This window comes from Candoia aspera, chromosome 6 (assembly GCF_035149785.1).
Source record: "Candoia aspera isolate rCanAsp1 chromosome 6, rCanAsp1.hap2, whole genome shotgun sequence".
NCBI lineage: Eukaryota > Metazoa > Chordata > Lepidosauria > Squamata > Boidae > Candoia > Candoia aspera.
Window position 1 is genome coordinate 63702398 of NC_086158.1, and position 21123 is coordinate 63723520.

The 21123-nt window shown below is 39.0% G+C and overlaps 1 protein-coding gene across 2 annotated transcripts in view; it reads right to left on the reverse strand.

Annotated features, from left to right (window-relative positions):
* The window catches only part of FAM53B (family with sequence similarity 53 member B), a 121769-nt gene that overhangs the window by 91402 nt on the left and 9244 nt on the right, over positions 1 to 21123 (reverse strand). For both annotated transcript variants that reach the window (XM_063307323.1, XM_063307322.1), the window contains exon 2: positions 20113 to 20202. The gene's annotated coding sequence lies outside the window, so the exon portion shown is untranslated. The remainder of the gene's footprint in view (positions 1 to 20112; positions 20203 to 21123) is intronic.

The following is a 21123-nucleotide window of genomic DNA, read 5'->3' on the forward strand; positions in this document are numbered from 1 at the left end:
ATGCCTATGAGGAAAAAAGATTTACACATATTGCTTTCTAAAATCATAAAATACAAAGGATATACCTAGGTATCAGTGGATATATTTGTAAACTGGCTGGAATTCCTGTCATGGGGAAATGTATTCAAATGTGAATACTTTGGGGAACTGGTGCTCAAATGGAAACCACTAATTCAATGGGGTCAGAAGCAAATGTTCTTGGAAGTGCCTTCAAGAATTAAATGAAACTATAATATTATAAAATATAAAAGAGGCAGTTTGGTGTAGTGGTTAAGGCATCAGGCTAGAAACCGGGAGACCGTGAGGTCTACTCCTGCCAAAGGCACAATGCCAGTCATTTTCTCTCAGCCCTAGGAAGGAGGCAATGGCAAACCACTTCTGAAAAACCTTGCCAAGAAAACTGCAGGGATTTGTCCAGGCAGTCGCCACTGAACGGATAGTAATAATAGTCTATATTAGCAATGCCAAACAGGGTACCCTGCAGAAATGTCTGTCTGCATTACCATCACCCCAGGCAGCATGCTCATTGGCTTGCTGGTGAGGGATGATGGGTTTTAGTGTCCAACAGATTTGTACAGTAACCATTTGACTAAAGTCAGTCTATTTATTTGGCTTCTTTAAGAAGACACGTACTGACTCGCCAGTCATAAAGTATTTTTACCCACTTGTGGAGAACAGCTGTTTGGTCTTCTCTCCTCAATCGTGTTTGCTACTTTGCCCATTACTTTGTCTGCATTTTATTTAAATGAATTGTAGTGACACCCTGCATAAATCTGGCTGGGGATGGGTAGGGTGAGTTTGAACACTATTTTTGATCAAATGTATGTGCATTTCTTACCTATTTATGGATCATATTCCACAATCTTGTGCTTCTGTTGCTGAATTTTTACTATTATCTACAAAATCACCAATGATTTAATTTTCCTATGCCATTCTGTAAGCAGCTGAACATTAATCTAATTTTATTTATTTATTAAATTTGTCTGCCACCTGACTCTCAGTGACTCTGGGATTTCTTTAATTGTTTATTTTTAATTTCCTTGATATTTTAATGTGTAGAATGATCTCAACAGTTCAGGACTCCCATGCTTGAGGGAACATAAAGTTGGGATGGCCAGAGGCAAAACAGCACATGACTATAAAGACCAGCAAAGATGCAGCAACTACCCAATCGCTTCATTTGTTTTTCTATGTCTTTATGTGGGAGGGAGAATGCAAACAATAACAATGCACGATGCACAAGCATTCTAGAAGGTAAACAAGAGAGAGGGAAAAAGAGAATGGACCACAGTTGTTGTCAAGGAGGCCCTAGCCTAAGCTACAAGCCCTTTAGTTTCTGGAGTCCTTGGTGCTCTCTGAGCTTGGTTGTTTGCTTGCAGACATTTCATTACCCGACTAGGTAACATCAACAGTGCTAGTGAGTGTGGGGTTTCCTCCCTGTTGATATACAGTAGCTTGCTGTACTTCAGCTTTAGCCATCAGTAGGCACATAGAGATAAAGCACATTTACACACCATCCAAAGAGACAATAAAAAAGCTAAGAAGGAAACAAAAAGACCAGAACACATCCTCTCCAGCAGCCTACACCCAGAGAAGCAGGGATTAACACCAGGCAAACAATCAAGCAGAAAGCAATTATTCTAGGAACCACCAAGGAAAAAAAACCACACCACCACCAACACTGGCAGGGCAAACTACTGTATATAAACAGGGAGCAAACGCCACACTCACTACCACTGATTATGTTACCTAGTCAGGTAATGTGAAATGTCTGCAAGCAAAGAACCAAGCTCAGAGAGCACCAAGGACCCCATAGTTCAACTCTGAACTACATATGTTCTCTTCTGTTGGAACCTCTTAGTTTGTTAGGAAAACCGAGTGTAAAGTTATAACCCTATCATCTCCCTGATAGCAATTTTCAGTGAATCCATGTGTAATCAAGCATATACATTTTGTGTAAATAGATCTGCCTTTTTTGTGGTGCAATTTTTTTTCAAGTGATGCATAGGTGGGTATTCTGAGAGAACAAATGTTGCCCCAGAATTGCTCCAGAACACACAAACAAATGAATTATGATTTAGAAGGATTCTAAACATGGATAATGGCATATAGAAATTCATCAGTTTAACAGGGTTTTCTAACAGAATATATGTGTATGTCCTGTGCTATAAATACAAAATAAAACAAGCCATTGTAGTATTGCTTAACAAATAAAGTCATTACTACTTCACCTAACCAGGTGAAGAAAGGTAGGATAAAAATATTTTCAGGCATCCAGGAATGAGACAGTTAAAGAAAGGGAAATAAAAGAAGCTGATGCGTGCTAGTTGGCAAAGAAAAAAAATGCTTAGACTTGGCACCCAACAAGATTTTCAACGTACCAGACTCGAGACAGGAATTGCCAGGCTGATACAGCTGTAGCAGTGCAAAAGTATCACGTACTGTGATATATTTTTTTAGCTTGTATAGAGAAGCTGCACTGTTATTTTTGCACATTCTTGACCCTGAAATTTTGTGACTCTGCTACTATAGTCCAAACACGTTTTCAATGAATTAAAAACTGAATACTACAGTCTATGGAGGCTCTACTTCCATTTCTTTTTATTGTTTATTCGTTCAGTCGCTTCCGACTCTTCGTGACTTCATGGACCAGCCCACGCCAGAGCTTCCTGTTGGTCGATGCCACCCCCAGCTGCCCCAAGGACAAGTCCATCACCTCTAGAATATCATCCATCCATCTTGCCCTTGGTCGGCCCCTCTTCCTTTTGCCTTCCACTCTCCCTAGCATCAGCATCTTCTCCAGGGTGTCCTGTCTTCTCATTATGTGGCCAAAGTACTTCAGTTTTGCCTTTAATATCATTCCCTCAAAGGAGCAGTCTGGCTTTATCTCCTGGAGTATGGACTGGTTTGATCTTCTTGCAGTCCAAGGCACTCTCAGAATTTTCCTCCAACACCACAGTTCCAAAGCATCGATCTTCCTTCTCTCAGCCTTCCTTATGGTCCAGCTCTCACAGCCATGTTTCAAAAATCCAATGTTGAACACCTATCAGCCACACTGTGTAATTTGGACCAACACCAAGCATCAGACAGTCTTCTACGTATGCAGCATGCAGTCTCCTAGTTTTATCCAGTGTCTTTAGCAAAAGGATTGCCAAACTCTTTCTTAAGTGTATGCTAAATTTCCATTGAATGTTACCCAAAAATGAACTTTCAAAGTCTAGTCAGATGATGAAAGAAATATGTTAATCTAAAACCAACCAGAGACAGAGGAAGAGGGAAAAGCTGCTTTAGGCTGTGGCTGTTGAAAATAAACAGAAAGCCACTGATCCTTCTGTACAACAACAAATAGGGGCATTTCTCCAAGAGAAATTTTGCAGTCATATTTTCAGCTGACATAACAATACCTACCATCATAACACATTTAAGCCTTATGCAGCAAGAACTCTATTGCTGAGTCATGCAGAGCATGCAGAATTGGATATTCTAGGATTTCCAACAGCAGCCTCAGATACTGCCTTACATGGAATTCTGGAGTAGGGTAGGGCCGGTTCTCCTTTTAATGTTTTCTTTGCACATTGTTAAAATTCAGCATATATGCAAATATCTAATTCTGCCTATTTCTGTTCTGCTTCAAGTCTGTGTCATAAGAGGAAGGCATTCCCACATTTAGCAGCACATTTGAATTATGGCCTCCCACCATCCAAGTAGATTTAAAAAGAGGTTTATAATCAACCATCATTAAGCAGGGCATCTGAATAGCACCAGATAGAAAGTGTGTCTGCAGGAGGAGATGAAAGGTAAAATAAAAGTTATAAATAGCATGTGGTATCCTGTGTTCTTTGAGTAACTATGCCCACACATTACAGAGATCACAAGAATATCTCTGGAATTCTGATTAAACAGGCATAGAAAAAGTTTCTGGCAAGACTATAGATTAAATGGATGCTATTTAAATAAATTCACTATCTAAGTAAAGCAACAATGTAGGCATTTCAGAATTTTCATTGCAAATAATAACTTGATTCATACTGATGACTAAATGAATTAAAGTTTGGAGCAGTACTGTATTCACTTTTTTTTTAGGGTCCTTCTCTCCAGTTTTGGTATTAAAAATGAAATAATGAATGTTAAGTTTTATACTTGTTGCACTTATAAAACTTGAAGTTTCTTCCCAAAATCATTATATGGGCTGAAAGTGCCACCCCTTTCCCCTCCAGTAATGTCATGACATAACTATGTCCTGTGGCCCTTTGCTGCTTAAACATAAAATAAAAATCAGGAAAGGTTCTCAAATTGGTTTATGTATAATCAAGGAAGGAGGGGGTAGAGAGAACCAGTTTCTTTGTGCAGGATTACAATCTAAAAATGACAAGACATGGAAAGAAAAATAGTTGGGGATGGGGAAGATTTAAGAATTGGGCAGTAATTCTTAAAGTCAACCCATATTTCATACATAATGATCAGCTGGATACAAGTCAAGAAGAAGAGCAGCTTCACAGAACTGTTCTTTCATCAAGGATGATATTCTGGCTTTTCTTACCTTCCTCTGCTGCAGACTGATGAAATGCCTTTTGTCTCATGACCAATGAGACAGAGAAACATTCAATGTTGGTACCCCCCAGAGAGAATCTGATATAATGAAGGAATGTTATCCTCCAAACAGTGACCATAAAAGGATAAACTTCCTATCTCTGATTACAGGCTTACTGACCTGGTTACACTTCACTGAAAAAATTATAGTTCGTATAATAAATAATAAACTAATTTGGCACCACACTAAGATCCAGGGTGGCAACCTCTTAGTGGGCAATATGCCTATTTTAGGGATGATACTACAGCTTTCATCTATTACCCATCTCAGAATGAAGGAATAGCATGCTATGAATTTTCAGCCGAGATGATTGGGGGGGCTGAGGGCCAAAAAAGGGCACTGGGGGGCTGCAAGTTTAATAACTATAAAGGTTACATTCATTTCACATGTTAATCCAAAAAAAAAAAACTACTTTAGGGCTTAGTGTACTAAGTGAACCAAATTATTCTACTTATAAAATACAAAGGTATTACAGTATATGCAAAGGATCGTTACCTTGTCGTGGTGCTGATGCCATGGGCTAAACCGTGAAGGGCCACCCAAGACGGGAAGGTCATGACAGAGAGGTCAGACTAAATGCGATCCCTGGGGAAGGTAATGGCAACCCACCCCAGTATTCTTGCCGTGAAAACTAAATGGATCAGTACAACCAGAGATATGTCGGTATACCATCGGAAGATGAGACCCCCAGGTCGGAAGATGGTCAAAATGCTACTGGGGAGGAACAGAGGATGAGTTCAACTAGCCACAGATGTGATGACGCAGCTAGCTCAAAGCCGAAAGGATGGCTAGTGGCCGACGGTGCTGGTGGTGAACAGCGAATCCAATGTTCTAAGGATCAACACACCATTGGAACCTGGAATGTAAGATCTATGAGCCAGGGCAAATTGGATGTGGTTATTGGGTAGATGTCAAGGTTAAAGATAGACATTTTGGGTGTCAGTGAACTGAAATGGACTAGAATGGGCCACTTCACATCAGATGACCACCAGATCTACTACTGTGGACAAGAGGACCACAGAAGAAATGGAGTAGCCTTCATAATTAATAGTAAAGTGGCTAAAGCAGTGCTTGGATACAATCCAAAAAACGATAGAATGATCTCAATTCGAATTCAGGGCAAGCCATCTAACACCACAGTGATCCAAATATACGCCCCAACCACAGATGCTGAAGAAGCTGAAGTAGAGCAGTTCTATGAGGATCTGCAGCACCTACTGGACAACACGCCTAAAAGAGATGTTATTTTCATCACAGGAGACTGGAATGCTAAGGTGGGCAGTCAAATGAAACCTGGAATTACAGGTAAGTATGGCCTGGGAGAACAAAACGAAGCAGGACATAGGCTGATAGAATTTTGCTAAGACAACTCACTCTGCATAACAAACACTCTCTTCCAACAACCTACGAGACGGCTTTATACATGGACTTCCCCAGATGGACAACACCGAAATCAGATTGACTATATCCTTTGCAGCCAAAGGTAGGGGACATCTATACAGTCGGTAAAAACAAGACCTGGAGCTGACTGTAGTTCAGATCACGAACTTCTTCTTGCACAATTTAGGATCAGACTAAAGAGATTAGGGAAGACCCACAGATCAGCTAGATATGAGCTCACTAATATTCCTAAGGAATATGCAGTGGAGGTGAAGAATCGATTTAAGGGACTGGACTTAGTAGATAGGGTCCCGGAAGAACTATGGACAGAAGTTCGCAACATTGTTCAGGAGGCGGCAACAAAATACATCCCAAAGAAAGAGAAAACCAAGAAGGCAAAACGGCTGTCTGCTGAGACACTAGAAGTAGCCCAAGAAAGAAGGAAAGCAAAAGGCAAAGTGATAGGGGAGATATGCCCAATTAAATGCAAAATTCCAGAGGTTAGCCAGAAGAGATAAGGAATTATTTTTAAACAAGCAATGCGCGGAAGTGGAAGAAGACAATAGAATAGGAAGGACAAGAGACCTCTTCCAGAAAATTAGAAACATCGGAGGTAAATTCCAGGCAAAAATGGGTATGATCAAAAACAAAGATGGCAAGGACCTAACAGAAGAAGAAGAGATCAAGAAAAGGTGGCAAGAATATACAGAAGACCTGTATAGGAAGGATAACAATATTGGGGATAGCTTTGACGGTGTGGTCAGTGAGCTAGAGCCAGACATCCTGAAGAGTGAGGTTGAATGAGCCTTAAGAAGCATTGCTAATAACAAGGCAGCAGGAGATGACAGCATCCCAGCTGAACTGTTCAAAACCTTGCAAGATGATGCTGTCAAGGTAATGCATGCTATATGCCAGCAAATTTGGAAAACACAAGAATGGCCATCAGATTGGAAAAAAATCAACTTATATCCCATACCAAAAAAGGGAAACACTAAAGAATGTTCAAAACTATCGAACAGTGGCACTCATTTCACATGCCAGTAAGGTAATGCTCAAGATCCTGCAAGGTAGACTTCAGCAATTCATGGAGCGAGAATTGCCAGATGTACAAGCTGGGTTTAGAAAAGGCACAGGAACTAGGGACCAAATTGCCAATATCCGCTGGATAATGGAAAAAGCCAGGGAGTTTCAGAAAAACATCTATTTCTGTTTTATTGACTATTCTAAAGCCTTTGACTGTGTGGACCATAACAAATTGTGGCAAGTTCTTAGTGGTATGGGGATACAAGTCATCTTGTCTGCCTCCTGAGGAATCTGTACAACGACCAAGTAGCAACAGTAAGAACAGACCACGGAACAACGGACTGGTTTGAGATTGGGAAAGGAGTACGGCAGGGCTGTATACTCTCACCCTACCTATTCAACTTGTACACAGAACACATCATGCGACATGCTGGGCTTGAGGAATCCAAGGCTGGAGTTAAAATCGCTGGAGGAAACATTAACGATCTCAGATATGCAGATGATACCACTTTGATGGCTGAATGCAAAGAGGAACTGAGGAGCCTTATGATGAAGGTGAAAGAAGAAAGTGCAAAAGCTGGCTTGCAGCTAAACCTGAAAAAAACCAAGATTGTGGCAGCCAGCTTGATTGATAACTGGCAAATAGAGGGAGAAAATGTAGAAGCAGTGAAAGACTTTGTATTTCTAGGTGCGAAGATTACTGCAGATGCTGACTGCAGTCAGGAAATCAGAAGACACTAAATCCTTGGGAGAAGAGCAATGACAAATCTCAATAAAATAGTCAAGAGCAGGGACGTCACACTGAGAACAAAGGTCCGCATAGTTAAAGCAATGGTGTTCCCTGTAGTAACATACGGCTGCGAGAGCTGGACCATCAGGAAGGCTGAGAGAAGGAAGATAGATGCTTTGGAACTGTGGTGTTGGAGGAAAATTCTGAGAGTGCCTTGGACTGCAAGAAGATCAAACCAGTCCATACTCCAGGAGATAAAGCCAGACTGCTCCCTTGAGGGAATGATTTTAAAGGCAAAACTGAAATACTTTGGCCACATAATGAGAAGACAGGACACCCTGGAGAAGATGCTGATGCTAGGGAGAGTGGAAGGCAAAAGGAAGAGGGGCCGACCAAGGGCAAGATGGATGGATGTATTCTAGAGGTGACAAACTCGTCCCTGGGGGAGCTGAGGGTGTTGACAATCGACAGGAAGCTCTGGCGTGGGCTGGTCCATGAAGTCACGAAGAGTCGGAAGCAACTAAAGGAATAAACAACATTACAGTATAAACAAACTTCCCAACTCTGGTGCCCCCCAAAATCATTGGGGACTAAACTTCCTGAAATCCCAGCCAGCATGGCTAAAGGGAATTCAGGGAACCACGATCAGTTTGGCACGATCTTGGAGAAAGCAGACTCAGAGTTGTTTAGAAATTATCTGAGTAGACATTTTATTAGACTGATCTAGGTATATATTTTACTAGGCCCTATACAGCCCAGATAGAAATAGGAAAATATTTAATAGGTGCGCACAAGTGCAATGTCAAACAGTGTGATTCTGTTCTAACAATTAAACACAATTGTAGCAATTTAGCATCCAAGAATGTCCCATTATTCATAACTGTCCTATTGACAAGGCACTATGCAAATTGAGCAGCCGAGAAATGATCCAGCATGCACATATTTTGGCTCTAACATGTAAGTACAAGCAGACGCAAACAGATCTCAAGTTCTTGTTACCTATGCCAAATATTATTACATCTGAGTTGTGGAAAGCACATCACAAATAACACTTCACAAAATAATTTTTTACATATTTCTTTGAATATTCCCAGTAGAATTTACAATGAAATTCCATACTTGCCAATTTAGAAGAAAGCCCCATTGTGTTCAATTTGACTGACTCCCAGATAAGGGTGAATAGAACTGAGCTTTAGTCATGCCACAGCAACTTGAATTTTGATGACAATTGGTCAAATAATTCATTCAGCAAAGACTGTATTTCCTCTGCATACAGAAATGAGAAAACTATCTGAAAGCTAACAGTTAAAAACTATATTTGCACCAATCTTTTCAGCAAATGAATACCACTGTTGCACTCTTTGTTTACAATATGGGTAGTATCACCAAAGGCTTTTCAATGTGTCGGATACAAACATCTCCTAATGAAGGAGAAGCTAAACAGCTGCAGTTGTCCTAATTAGTGCAAATTTAGCAGATTGAACAGTGAGTCTATATTGCCCTGCAGCCTTTAAAATGTCTTACTTTCCTCAGATTCATTAAATACATTATGGTCTGTTCCCTGAAGATGGCCCCTACGTGCGTTGGCTGCAAAGGAATCAGAGCTGCCATTTCTAACTGAGGTATGAATATGTAGGAGGATGTGAACGCTCCCTTTCCATTTCACATACTTTCTTAGAGCAAAAAAGAAACCATCTGCAGCCACTCTCTTCAACCAAGCAAACTGCAGTGAATGTTTCTGAGACATCATTTAACCAGTGCTACAGCTGTATGTACCTACAGTATGTACCTCCATAATCCAAATTCCTTAATCTGTATAATTTATTCTACAGATGGTGAAAAGGAAGAAGTAATGTTTCTAGCTTTCCCCTCATTCATAAGAGTTAGTAATGTTTTCAGTGCTACTAATATGTTTATTAGAATTCTGACTGTAAGAGCTACTATGGTATCATGGAGAATCAGGCTCAAATCCATGGTCAGGCATAATTCTTCAGTAGGTGAATATGGCCCAGTCACTCTCTCAACCCAGCCTACCTATTAAAAGCAGTATGGAAAAACAAAAGAAAGGGTGGAAGAAAGTGTCTTGGAAGAAAGGCAGACTGTAACCCTAATGAATTAATCTAATATATATATATATAGTGAAATTACCTGCTTTGTACGTTTCTTTAAAATCATAGATTATGTATTGGCCTGCAAACGATGTTCTAAATTTCTTGTACAGTGCTTTTAGCTAAGGAAAAAAGGATACTAAACTGAGAGTCTGACATGCCAAGTTTTAATCTCTGCAGAAGATGAGCCAATTTTTTCCATGCAGAAAATGGTGTTTTATATGTCAAAAATATGAAGCTTCTTAATAACAAACTCATGGAAGCAACAGATAATGCATCCATGTAGTTAAAAAGTTGTATTAAGAATTAAATATTTAAGGTGGATGTGGCTTTTAAAAATGAATGCAGCTAGCAGAATAATGCTATAAAATCACAAACAAGAGGTCCAATATATTAGAAAATGTTTATTTGTAAGACTTTCTTTTATACGTACAGCAATTTCTTTCTACCAAAACTCATTCAAATTTCTAGTGAATCATACAGATACAGATATGGTCATCGCTCAGTACAATCGTCTTCTCTGAGACAGATTCCTAACTGTCAATTGCCTGTCATTAAATATAATGACTACAACATCACACAAGCAGAAATAAAAAGAAACCAAGGCATCCCATCAAAATACAAATCTAATTCACATTCTAACAAGGCTGAAGGTTTGAACACCAAGCTATGCATTAAAGGAGGAAACAACCCCTCTAAAACTTCCCATCCAGACCCTTAATTTGATTAAATTTAATTTAATCTTCTAAGTACAAAACCACTCAATCGGATGGATCAAATTTGGTTGCAATTATCTCTGATACCTTACAGCAGTGTTTCTCAACCTCAGCAACTTTAAGATGCATGCTGGCTGAGGAATTCTGGGAGTTGAGATCCACCCATCTTAAAGTTGCTTTGGTTGAAAAACACTGCCTTACAGGAAAAAAGAAAAAATATATTGGCAGGGTTAATACACTGTTTCCACAATCTGCAGAATGCTATTTGACATGGCTGCACATTTTCTCTCTCCATTCCATTATTTCCTGCTTCTCAAAACAAAACCATATTTACCATCCACAAAATGGAGCCGCCCCACCTAGTGAAGTACTGCCAAGGTTTTAACAACAGGCCTTCACATAAATATCCCCTGTGGCCTACAATACATACAGCTGTATTTTTAAAAACAGTTGCCTTGTGGGCTTTTCTGCCCTGGAGAATTTCTAAATCATTTTATGGTTTGGGATATTACCACTACTACTCATTTCTGCAGTAATATATTATCAAAACACTTGTAACTATTACTGCCTGCCACCCCTCCTGTCTCTCCCCAACTTCCATGACTTCTATCACTACATAGCTTATCCTCTTTGCTGTCCCTCTGACTTACATACATTATCTCTTTAAAAGTGATTGATAGGGTTTTTTCCCCAGTGAGCTGCTGTTTTCCCCCCATATGCTGCTTGCTTCCCTGGTTTCTTGCAGATACCAAGAAAATTTCTTCCACCCTCTGTCCTAACAGTCAGAAATCACGCTGAGATGAGGAGAAGGTCTCTAGTGTTTATTACTGCTACATAAAACAGAATCCTAACAAACTGAAGAAGCGTGGGAAAAACCCAGACAGATAAACCCCGAAGTCAAGGTGGGTCTGATCTGTGTCTCTTTGAATGGCTGCTTAACTCCTCAGTACTACGCATGCATTTCCCCCCCTGGATAGAGGCCCCCTCCTGCTCACCATCAGTACTCATGACATCCTCATATCAAATATTCTATTCCAGAGATACTTTAGTTTATTACACTTCCTCGTCACTCATGAACAGCCAATATACTTTTACCACAGGGGGCAGTTTAATAAAGTATTGGATGCGATGGATACATTTGTCCTTCCAGATTTAGTTCTTGTACAATGGCAGAAAGGATAACAAGTAACATTTATGTAAATAAAACCATATTAAATAGGAGGGGAAAGGGAGTGGTATTTCAAGATCTGGATTATTTGTTTCTGTCCATTCATTAACATCAGTGTAGTCCTTTTGCCCAGAAGCATTCTTAAAACTATGCCTTCAAGTCAAATTCCAAGATTTTGAAAACTGATGCAATAACATGTCTGTATTTGTCAGTGCAATGTCTTTTAACTGCATGAAAACTATTACGAAAACAAAATAAAAAATATATAATCATACATTAGGGATGCTTTATAGAATCACATTAAAAGGAAAGACCACTGTACCACTGAAACTAATTAACTAGAATTTTCTCTGTAAGTTTGTAAGTATCAATCCATACATTTTGATTGCCCAATGTAAGTGTACCATTTCAGATCAGGACCATGAGAGCACCCAAGCATGTACTACCTCATTTGTCAGGCATATATTCATTGAAATAACCTAACTAAAAACATTCACCTGGCACCTGTAAGTGCCGTATCTATAGCAATCTTTGCTAAAAATCCCACTCAAGCTTTTAAAAATATTTGGCCAATGCCATTCTTTCAGGCTCATGGTATTCTACTAAACATGATCCCCACCACCATTAGTATATTACTACTAATATATTAAGCAAAAAGAAAAATGCATAAGATGCCAAGTCATTTCAGAAACAAGCTCTCTGGTCACTCTTGGTTAACTTGTCTATTTCAATGAATCCATAAGGAAGCAGAAGGTGACACAACATCTTTCTGTAAATCTGGTGGGAGATATAAATGTTTTGCCTTCAATCGCTACTTCGTAATACCTCCTTTGCTAGAAATAACAGCTTCCAAATGTTTCCTGTAGCCAAGTAAGAGTGTTTCAGTTCTTGTTTTTGGATTTCTTTCCCACCTCTCTCTGCAGAACACTTCTAGCTCAGAAATATTATTAGGCCCCTTTGCATGTTTGTGACCACTCCAGAGATCTTCAATAATACGAAAATCTAGATCCAGCAAAGGCCATTCCAAAGCCTTTATCTTTTTCTCCTGTAAGTACATCATGGTTGATCTAGAGGTATGTTCCGGACTGTTGTTTTGCTGAAATATTCAACCTCTTTTCAGCTTCAGTTTCTTCACCAATTATGAGGCATTAGCTTCTAGGATACATTGATATTTAGGTGAAACCATTTCTTCCTTCCACCTGCACAATATTTCCTGTGCTGCTAGCTGCAAAACAACCCTCAACCATAATAGAACCAACATTATACTTAGAGGTTGCCAAGATGTTTTTTTTTAATGCTTCACACTTTTTTCTCCAAAAGGATTTTGTGTGGTTGTAAAAAAAGTGGGCAAAACAACAATCAAATCCTGAGAGGTTAGAAAAGTCAGACTATTTGTCCACCTCTGGAATTATCTCACTCTAGCTAACTGTATTATAGGCCTAATGAGTTAATCACTTTTTAACAACTTTATTGTACAGTGAAAAAAAAAGTGGCATTGAATCCACTGGATGTCCAAACTTCTGCACCAGCCAAATGGATTTTTTCTTACTTAGAATCTGTAAACAACTGCACATGAATAGTGAATATGCAAATTTTCAGAAATATATTGTGCATACTTGTATATTTTGTAGAAGTTGCATCAACTTCTGTTCACGTGGGTTCACTGAAATAAACAATTGAACCACAACTGTCTAAACCTTTGTGAGCAACTGCAGTTGTTCCAATATGCAGATATATGATCAGGCTTGTACAGCTTGGCTTGCAATCTATCCTGTTTAAAAAAATAAAAGTGCACAAATTGCACAGGCAGGACCCATGCAAGTATTCAGCCATGCACAGTATTCTGAATGAAACATCTTGGGCATGCTTAGACCCAATATTGCTTCCTGTAACCTGTGGTGTGAAGACTGTAAATAGTGAATTATGCTAAGGAAATCCTTATTCTGAGTTGGTGGCTGCAGAGAATGACCAGGAATGCCCCACTGAAGTGACCCTTTAGTTCAAGGTTTCTCAACCAGGGTTCCGTGGCACCCTAGGGTTCCACGAGAGATCAGCAGGGGTTCCCTGGGAGATCACTATTTATTTTAAAAATTATTTCAAATTCAGGCAACTTTACATTAAAGAGGTAAGTTTTATTCTTTATTTTTAGTTTAAGAACACTGTTAATGGATATTTACAGGTCTACCCATTAAACGAACATAATAATTTTGTAATTTCTGGCCTATATTTGAGCCTGAATGTGCAAGGGTTCCCCGAGGCCTGAAAAATATTTCAAGGGTTCCTCCAGGGTGAAAAGGTTGAGAAAGGCTGCTTTAGTTGAATAATTCTGTTGATTCCAGACTCTGCAAACCCTTATTTGTGAAAGAATCAGCAGAGAAACCATGAGGGCTGAAGAACAAGTCTGGTGCCAAAAGATAGGAAGAAAAGGAGAAAACCTCAAACCTTAGTGAGCAGTATACAGTACATCAAGATTATAACTCATCATATTCGTAATATAAGTAATGCTGTTTCATTTCTTTAACAATCTCTATGTTCAGCATTCTTCTAACATTTGTCTAAGATAGCCACTTCTACATCACATAAGCACCAAAAGAAAAGACAAAAATTGGTACAATACATTTCATTAAATGGTAATATACAGATCCACTTACAGAAACAACTCCTACAATAATAGAGATAGGGCTGTAGCCAGAGTAGAGCAACTGAATACACTTGAAACAATTATTTGTTGTCATTTTGTTTATTTTCATTTAAAGAATGAGAGTTTGTTTTTAGACTTTTTTTTCTTTTCCTGCCTACTTCACTTGAGTTTGATAAAAGTTACTGTGATTTTTAAAGCTCATCTATCTAAGTGTATATTTGTGTTTGAGGGATGTGAGAACTGAGGACACAATCCAACACTGAATGCCCATGTGGTAGTACAGTGATAGAAAAATTTAAGGCAATTATTTCTACACACAATTAATCATTTATAAACAGAGTATGCTATGGCTGGGGATGACGGGAATTCAGAGAGCAGCAAGTTGGTGTGAAGCAGTCATAAAACAGTACTGGACATTTCTGAATTGCTGAATAAAACAATGTTCTCTCCATAAACAAAAAGGACTCAGTGATTTGGGAAAAAAATGAATGAATTATTCTCCCACTGAAAAGAGGGTAAAATAAAAGTTCTTCCAATTTTGGATGTGTGTCCTTGCTCTGTTTCTTGACCAGCTCTATTTTTGGAACCACTACACAATTTAAAATTAAAATGAAAGTTCTGACCTAACAGGCTGCAGCTGTATCTTTACTTATCAATTGTAACACTCATTATTTTGTTTTTCATCTTTTGGGACCTTGCGTTACTTCAATTGTCTTGCTTTGCAGTTTATTCCATAAATCTAAGTGCCATTCATAAGATTTTTTCTAAGGAAAGTATCAAACTGAAAGTTTACATATGACTGTTGACTGCAGCAATGTGCACATTTTATGCACAACTATGTAGATCTCTCAAAATATAAATACTATTGTTTTAAAAATCCAGATGTAGATGAGTAAGATAAAAGTGAGATGTAATTTTGTAATTCAGTGGAGCTCTTGCACTTACACACTGTGTGTGTGTTAATACACTATGTGTACCACCTAGATGACAGGAGTGGGCAATCTTATGTTGCCTTGCAAAGTAGTTCCTAAATTACAAATCCTAGTTTGCATAGAATAGCATGACCATGCTTTAAGTAAAACTTGCTTTGGTATGCTTGTGACATATATAAGCCAAAATTGATGAGAACTATCCTTAGTTGCGGGACGTGGTGGCGCTGCGGGTTAAACCGCTGAGCTGCTGAGCTTGCCGATTGGAAGGTCGGCGGTTCAAATCCGCGTGATGGGGTGAGCTACCATTGCTAGTCCCAGCTCCTGCCAACCTAGCAGTTCGAAAATATGCAAATGTGAGTAGATTAATAGGTACCGCTTCGGCGGGCAGGTAACGGCATTCCATGTAGTCATGCTGGCCACATGACCACGGAAGTGTCTACGGACAAACGTCGGCTCTTCGGCTTTGAAACAGAGATGAGCACCGCCCCCTAGAGTCGGACACGACTAGACTTAATGTCAAGGGAAACCTTTACCTTTTTATCCTTATAGTTAGCAGGACAGCGTGTGGCACAGGTGTGAGTAAAGCTGGTAACCTGGTTTATACCTTCTCTGTATTACTAAAAAGCCTTGATAGATGGTGAAAGCCTTGATTTCACAAAGCCAAAGTGGATGGTGGAGGTCAATATCTAAGGCCCCACATGGTGAGCTCCATGGCATGGAAACTTCAAAAATAAGAGCAGTAAATGGTAAAAAGCATGAATTAAAGAAAAACAAGTATATTGTGTACCTTCTGAAATTAAGCGAAAGATATAGAAGACTTGAATGAAGATGACCAGATCTTGTAGAATGAAGTCGATGAATACATGCAGAAAACTAAAAGCGTAGGCTTAATTATGCAAGAAAGAGGTAAAATAACGAAGTATGAACTGATATCATGTAGTGTTACGGGTATTTATGAAACTAGGAAACCATAGGTTGACGATAGTAGCATGACATACGCTAGTGAATGGTGATAATAGAAGAACCAGAGATGTGTTCTGAGAAAATTTTTACAACATTCTAAATGCATGTAATTCAAAGGAAAAAAAATATTCTGTTAGGTAATATGAATGGATGAGTGGGAGTGAGACAGGAGAACACAGAAAACACAATTGGAACCAATAATAAATAAGAATTATGATGTGATCATCTACTTAGAAAAAGATCAGTTTGTTAACATAAGTCAATTCTTATGTACACGTGGTAAAGAAATGAATTAAAAAGCATGACGTTTAATAAAAGATTGAAAGAATTAGCTAAGGAGTACAAGAGATTCTGAATGTGCAATGTACCATTATTTGGTAGCGTCAAGAAATGAAAGAAATAATGACAGTAAAGGAAGAATCAAAATAGAATGACTGCCGGAACAGATAGTCCTACACTTATATGAAAAAGTATCAGAAGATAAAGTAATCTCCCAAATGAATGAATGGAAAATTAGACATAAGAAAAGATAGTATAAAAATTACTTGAACAGTTTGAAAATAATTGCATTATAGTGCTCCAGAGGTTTGTGGAGTTATTCTAATGAATGATTCCAGTTGGTTGCTCACTTCCTCAGTGGCAGTTCCAGGAAGAAAACAATAATTCTAAAAAACAAGAAGAATATCACTCAAGGGTTTCCATTAACCACTCTAACCCAGGGCCTAGGGATAGAGCTAGGTTTTCAGGGCTCCTTTAGATAAGGGCATGTTGTTACAGACAGCAGACATCATGACAGAGAAGATGAGATTACTGTATCCTGGGTGGATTACTGTATCCTCATGATGGGTGTCATCTCATGGGGGGACTACTGTAATGAGCTCTTCATGGGACTGTCCCTGAAGGCCATCTGAAAACTGAAAGCAGTGAAAATGCAGTGGCCCTCACATTAATCAGAACAACCCAATACAGTTACATAACACTGATGTTTCAGGAACTGCATTGGTTGCCAGCTTGTTTCTAGGTGGAATTGAAGGTGCTGGTGATTATCTTTAAAATACTACGTGGCTTGGGGTCTTGCTGTCCAAAGAGAACCTGCCTGTCAAAGCATGCCCATACAGAGTGCTTCCTACTCCTCGTGAGAGGGGAGTGGGAGACAAACAATGTCTGCAGGAGCTTGCCAGTTAGATGCCACCCTCCCATTAGACAGAAGAGCCACAGCCCCATTTGTAATATCCAGGAATGTGCTTTTTCAATATACATTTGGTGACTGAGGCGAGAGTGGGCAGAGGTACCTCATTACAGGTAATTCTTATTTAGCGACAGTTTGCAGTTACAAAGATGATGAAAAGGTTTCACAGGTCTGTAAAACAAAGGAAAGCTGATGTAAGATCATAAGCAGTTGTGGTTTCACTTAGCAACCACTTCGCTTAATGACCAAGTTGCCCATCCCAAATGTGGTCACTAAATGAGGACTACCTGTATGTGATAAATATCTGTTGTTCAGTGCTATGGTTTTATGATTATAACGTTAAAATTGTTTGTTGTATTTTATTGTCATTGATATAATTTTTTGGATCACTGTATTTGTGAATTGTTGCCTGTAAGCATTATAGTATAGTACAGCTTTATTGATAAGGTCAATTGACTAATCAATAAAGCTATACTATACTGTATACTCTACTATACTGCTACCGTAAGCTACATACTGGGAAATGACAGAAATGGCATAAAAGCACAAGGAAGAGAAGGGACTATGCAAAAGGATGATTGGTGGGATGAGGCAGTGAAAGGTGAGGAAAAATGAATGTAAGAAAATGATAACTGCAAACCAAAGGAGGAAGGAAGCCCAGTGTTAGCAAAACTGAAACAAAACTAAAACACTGCCTACCCCAACCGAGAAATGAAAGCTGTCAGAATCTGCTTAAGATCTTGTTAACAGCTAAAGTAGATGGCACTGACTAGATGGACAAACGTTCCAACTCAGTTTGAGACATGAAATTACCAGGGCTCTACGGTGTATTTTCCAAATATAAATCTTCAGGTACCTGAATTTTCACTGTTTGGAAACAAATATTGCTTTTAATAATATTAATGTTAGGAATCTACTCTTCTCTTGACTTTCATCAAAGTTATGGAACCAAGAGCATGCTTAATACTTGGAATGGCAACTTAGCCATTTCAAATATAGATAACAAGTCAGAGTTGAGGAGTAAAGGTTTGGCATCTTCTGAAAATTTCACACCAAAGCATTTGTGGGTATCAGGTTCATGAATAAGAAAAATTAGTTGAAGACCTACACTTGCTAAGCTTCATGTGATTTGTTGGTTCTGGCTTTTCATGTTGTATGACTTAGCTACTGTAGTCTGTATACCTTGGATTATGGTTTTATATGCTGCATGAACCTAGTCAAACATAACAATGGTCAACATGTTGTGTAATTACAGTTGTAGAAACACTGGCTGGGTTCCAACACTGCAATTGGCCAAAATGTAATTTGTTTCACAGTTCAGCCATTGTGCTTTGCAAACCATTTTTTATGGCTTAGTACAATGTATGAACTAGAACACTCCAGTTATCTAACGATATAGAGTTTAAAATGGCTTAACACAATATAGGAGCCCACTCTAACCCCTTGGAAAGCTGTAGTTGACACCAGATTTGAGGGAAACTAGTTTTTTTGCCTCTTTCAGTGGGCCATGGGTCCAGACATTCTTGATTTTCCCAAAAGGCCCTCACCAAGATTCTAAATTAGTGGCATTCTGGGAAATTTTACTTTTTTACAAATTTTGCCTAGCACCATTTAGAGTGCTACCCTTCTGCCCCATAAGAGGCAACTAAAGGGAAACAGAGATAGGATATGAGGGCCCTGCCATCTGCAGAAGAATGCAGATACCAACCTGTGGAAGTACTGGTATCAACCTGCTTTCCATTATAGCTCTATAAATTCAAAATGTTTTCCCCTGTGAAAGCTTTATGAATAGACTCAGCTACGTGAGTACTGAACTTCGTTCACTTCGTTCAGTATAATCTTACATTTCCCAACTTCATAATTTGTATCTTTAGAAAGCTTCCATTGGAAGCACAAGAGGGAAAGCTATTCACCTCCTGCATGCATTTCAAAATGAGCTTGCATTAAAGAAGCTAATTAGGTTTATTGCTTCAAGTGTATTCCATTCTCAAAACTCATCCTGTGACTTACATCTCTGTTGGCATTTCAGATATTTAAAAAAAAAAAAAGTAAAAGGAGTTTCAGAGAGACCACCCAGACTCAGTAACTGAGCTCTGATTTAAAGTCATGCCTCAAAAGCAATAGAACACTACCTGAGGAATGACATGAGGGTAATTAAACATTTATTTATTTATTATTCACATTTCTATGCTTAAATAAATAGAAGGTGGCAAATAAGTTCAATAATTAAATTAACTCAAGAAACACAATCTCACTAACAGCAGTTGAAATTGGTTACATTTAATGAGATTCTCAGGGAAGAAAGATCTCTCAAGTGTTTTACAAGCTGGCAGACTGGATCCACCATTAAAATCTGATTTGAGAAGTAATTATAAATATGTATAGGTTATACTATGATCCATTGAGTTAAGTGAAGTTTACTCTCAAGGAAATGTGAACAGCAAATATTAGCCAAGTTGATTTCAATTCAGTACATATATTAATTCCTGTATTAATAGTAATTTTATCTGGGGATGCAAGGTATTATTTCCATACTGTTTCTTACATTTCATTATAAACATCCCAACAGTACAGTATTAGGCACAGATTTTCTGATGTCCATCTTTCAAATAGTTGAGATAGACAGACAGACAGACAGACAGAGCAGGCTGTGCTACATAATGTATTGTACCTTTAAAATGCAGATCTCCCCATGATCTTTCTGTGTCACTCTTCGTGTTGGCAGGAAGCAAGTATGACTCCCATCATGGTCTTCCCTTACCTTTTAGGAAAATTTTGAAAAAAAAAGTAGAAACTATGAATTTAACCTTTAAAAAATAATCATGTTAACTGTATTTATCGGTAAATAAAGTTAAACTATAAATATTCTGAGCATGTTCCATCCTTGGTCCTGAATGGAGTAGCATTCCCACATTCAGGACTAATGCCCAACCTAGGGTCTTTCTAAATGTAGAAGCAGTGAAAGACTTTGTATTTCTAGGTGCGAAGATTACTGCAGATGCTGACTGCAGTCAGGAAATCAGAAGACGCTTAATCCTTGGGAGAAGAGCAATGACAAATCTCAATAAAATAGTTAAGAGCAGAGACATCACACTGACAACAAAGGTCCGCATAGTTAAAGCAATGGTGTTCCCTGTAGTAACATATGGCTGCGAGAGCTGGACCATAAGGAAGGCTGAGAGAAGGAAGATAGATGCTTTGGAACTGTGGTGTTGGAGGAAAATTCTGAGAGTGCCTTGGACTGCAAGAAGATCGAACCAGTCCATCCTCCAGGAAATAAAGCCAGACTGCTCACTTGTGGGAATATTAAAGGCAAAACTGAAATACTTTGGCCACATAATGAGAAGACAGGACACCCTGGAGAAGATGCTGATGCTAGGGAGTGTGGAAGGCAAAAGGAGGAGGGGCTGACCAAGGGCAAGATGGATGGATGATATTCTAGAGGTGATGGATTCGTCCCTGGGGGTGCTGGGGGTGTTGACGGCTGACAGGAAGCTCTGGCGTGGGCTGGTCCATGAAGTCACGAAGAGTCGGAAGTGACTGAACGAATAAACAACAAAGGGTCTTTCTGAACTCTTAGCTCCTGCTTGAGAAGCAGGTGACAGCTGTCACCAAGAAGGCCACTGTACAAATCCAAGTTGTGCACCAGTTGTACCCATTCCTAGACCAAGAAACCCATCCT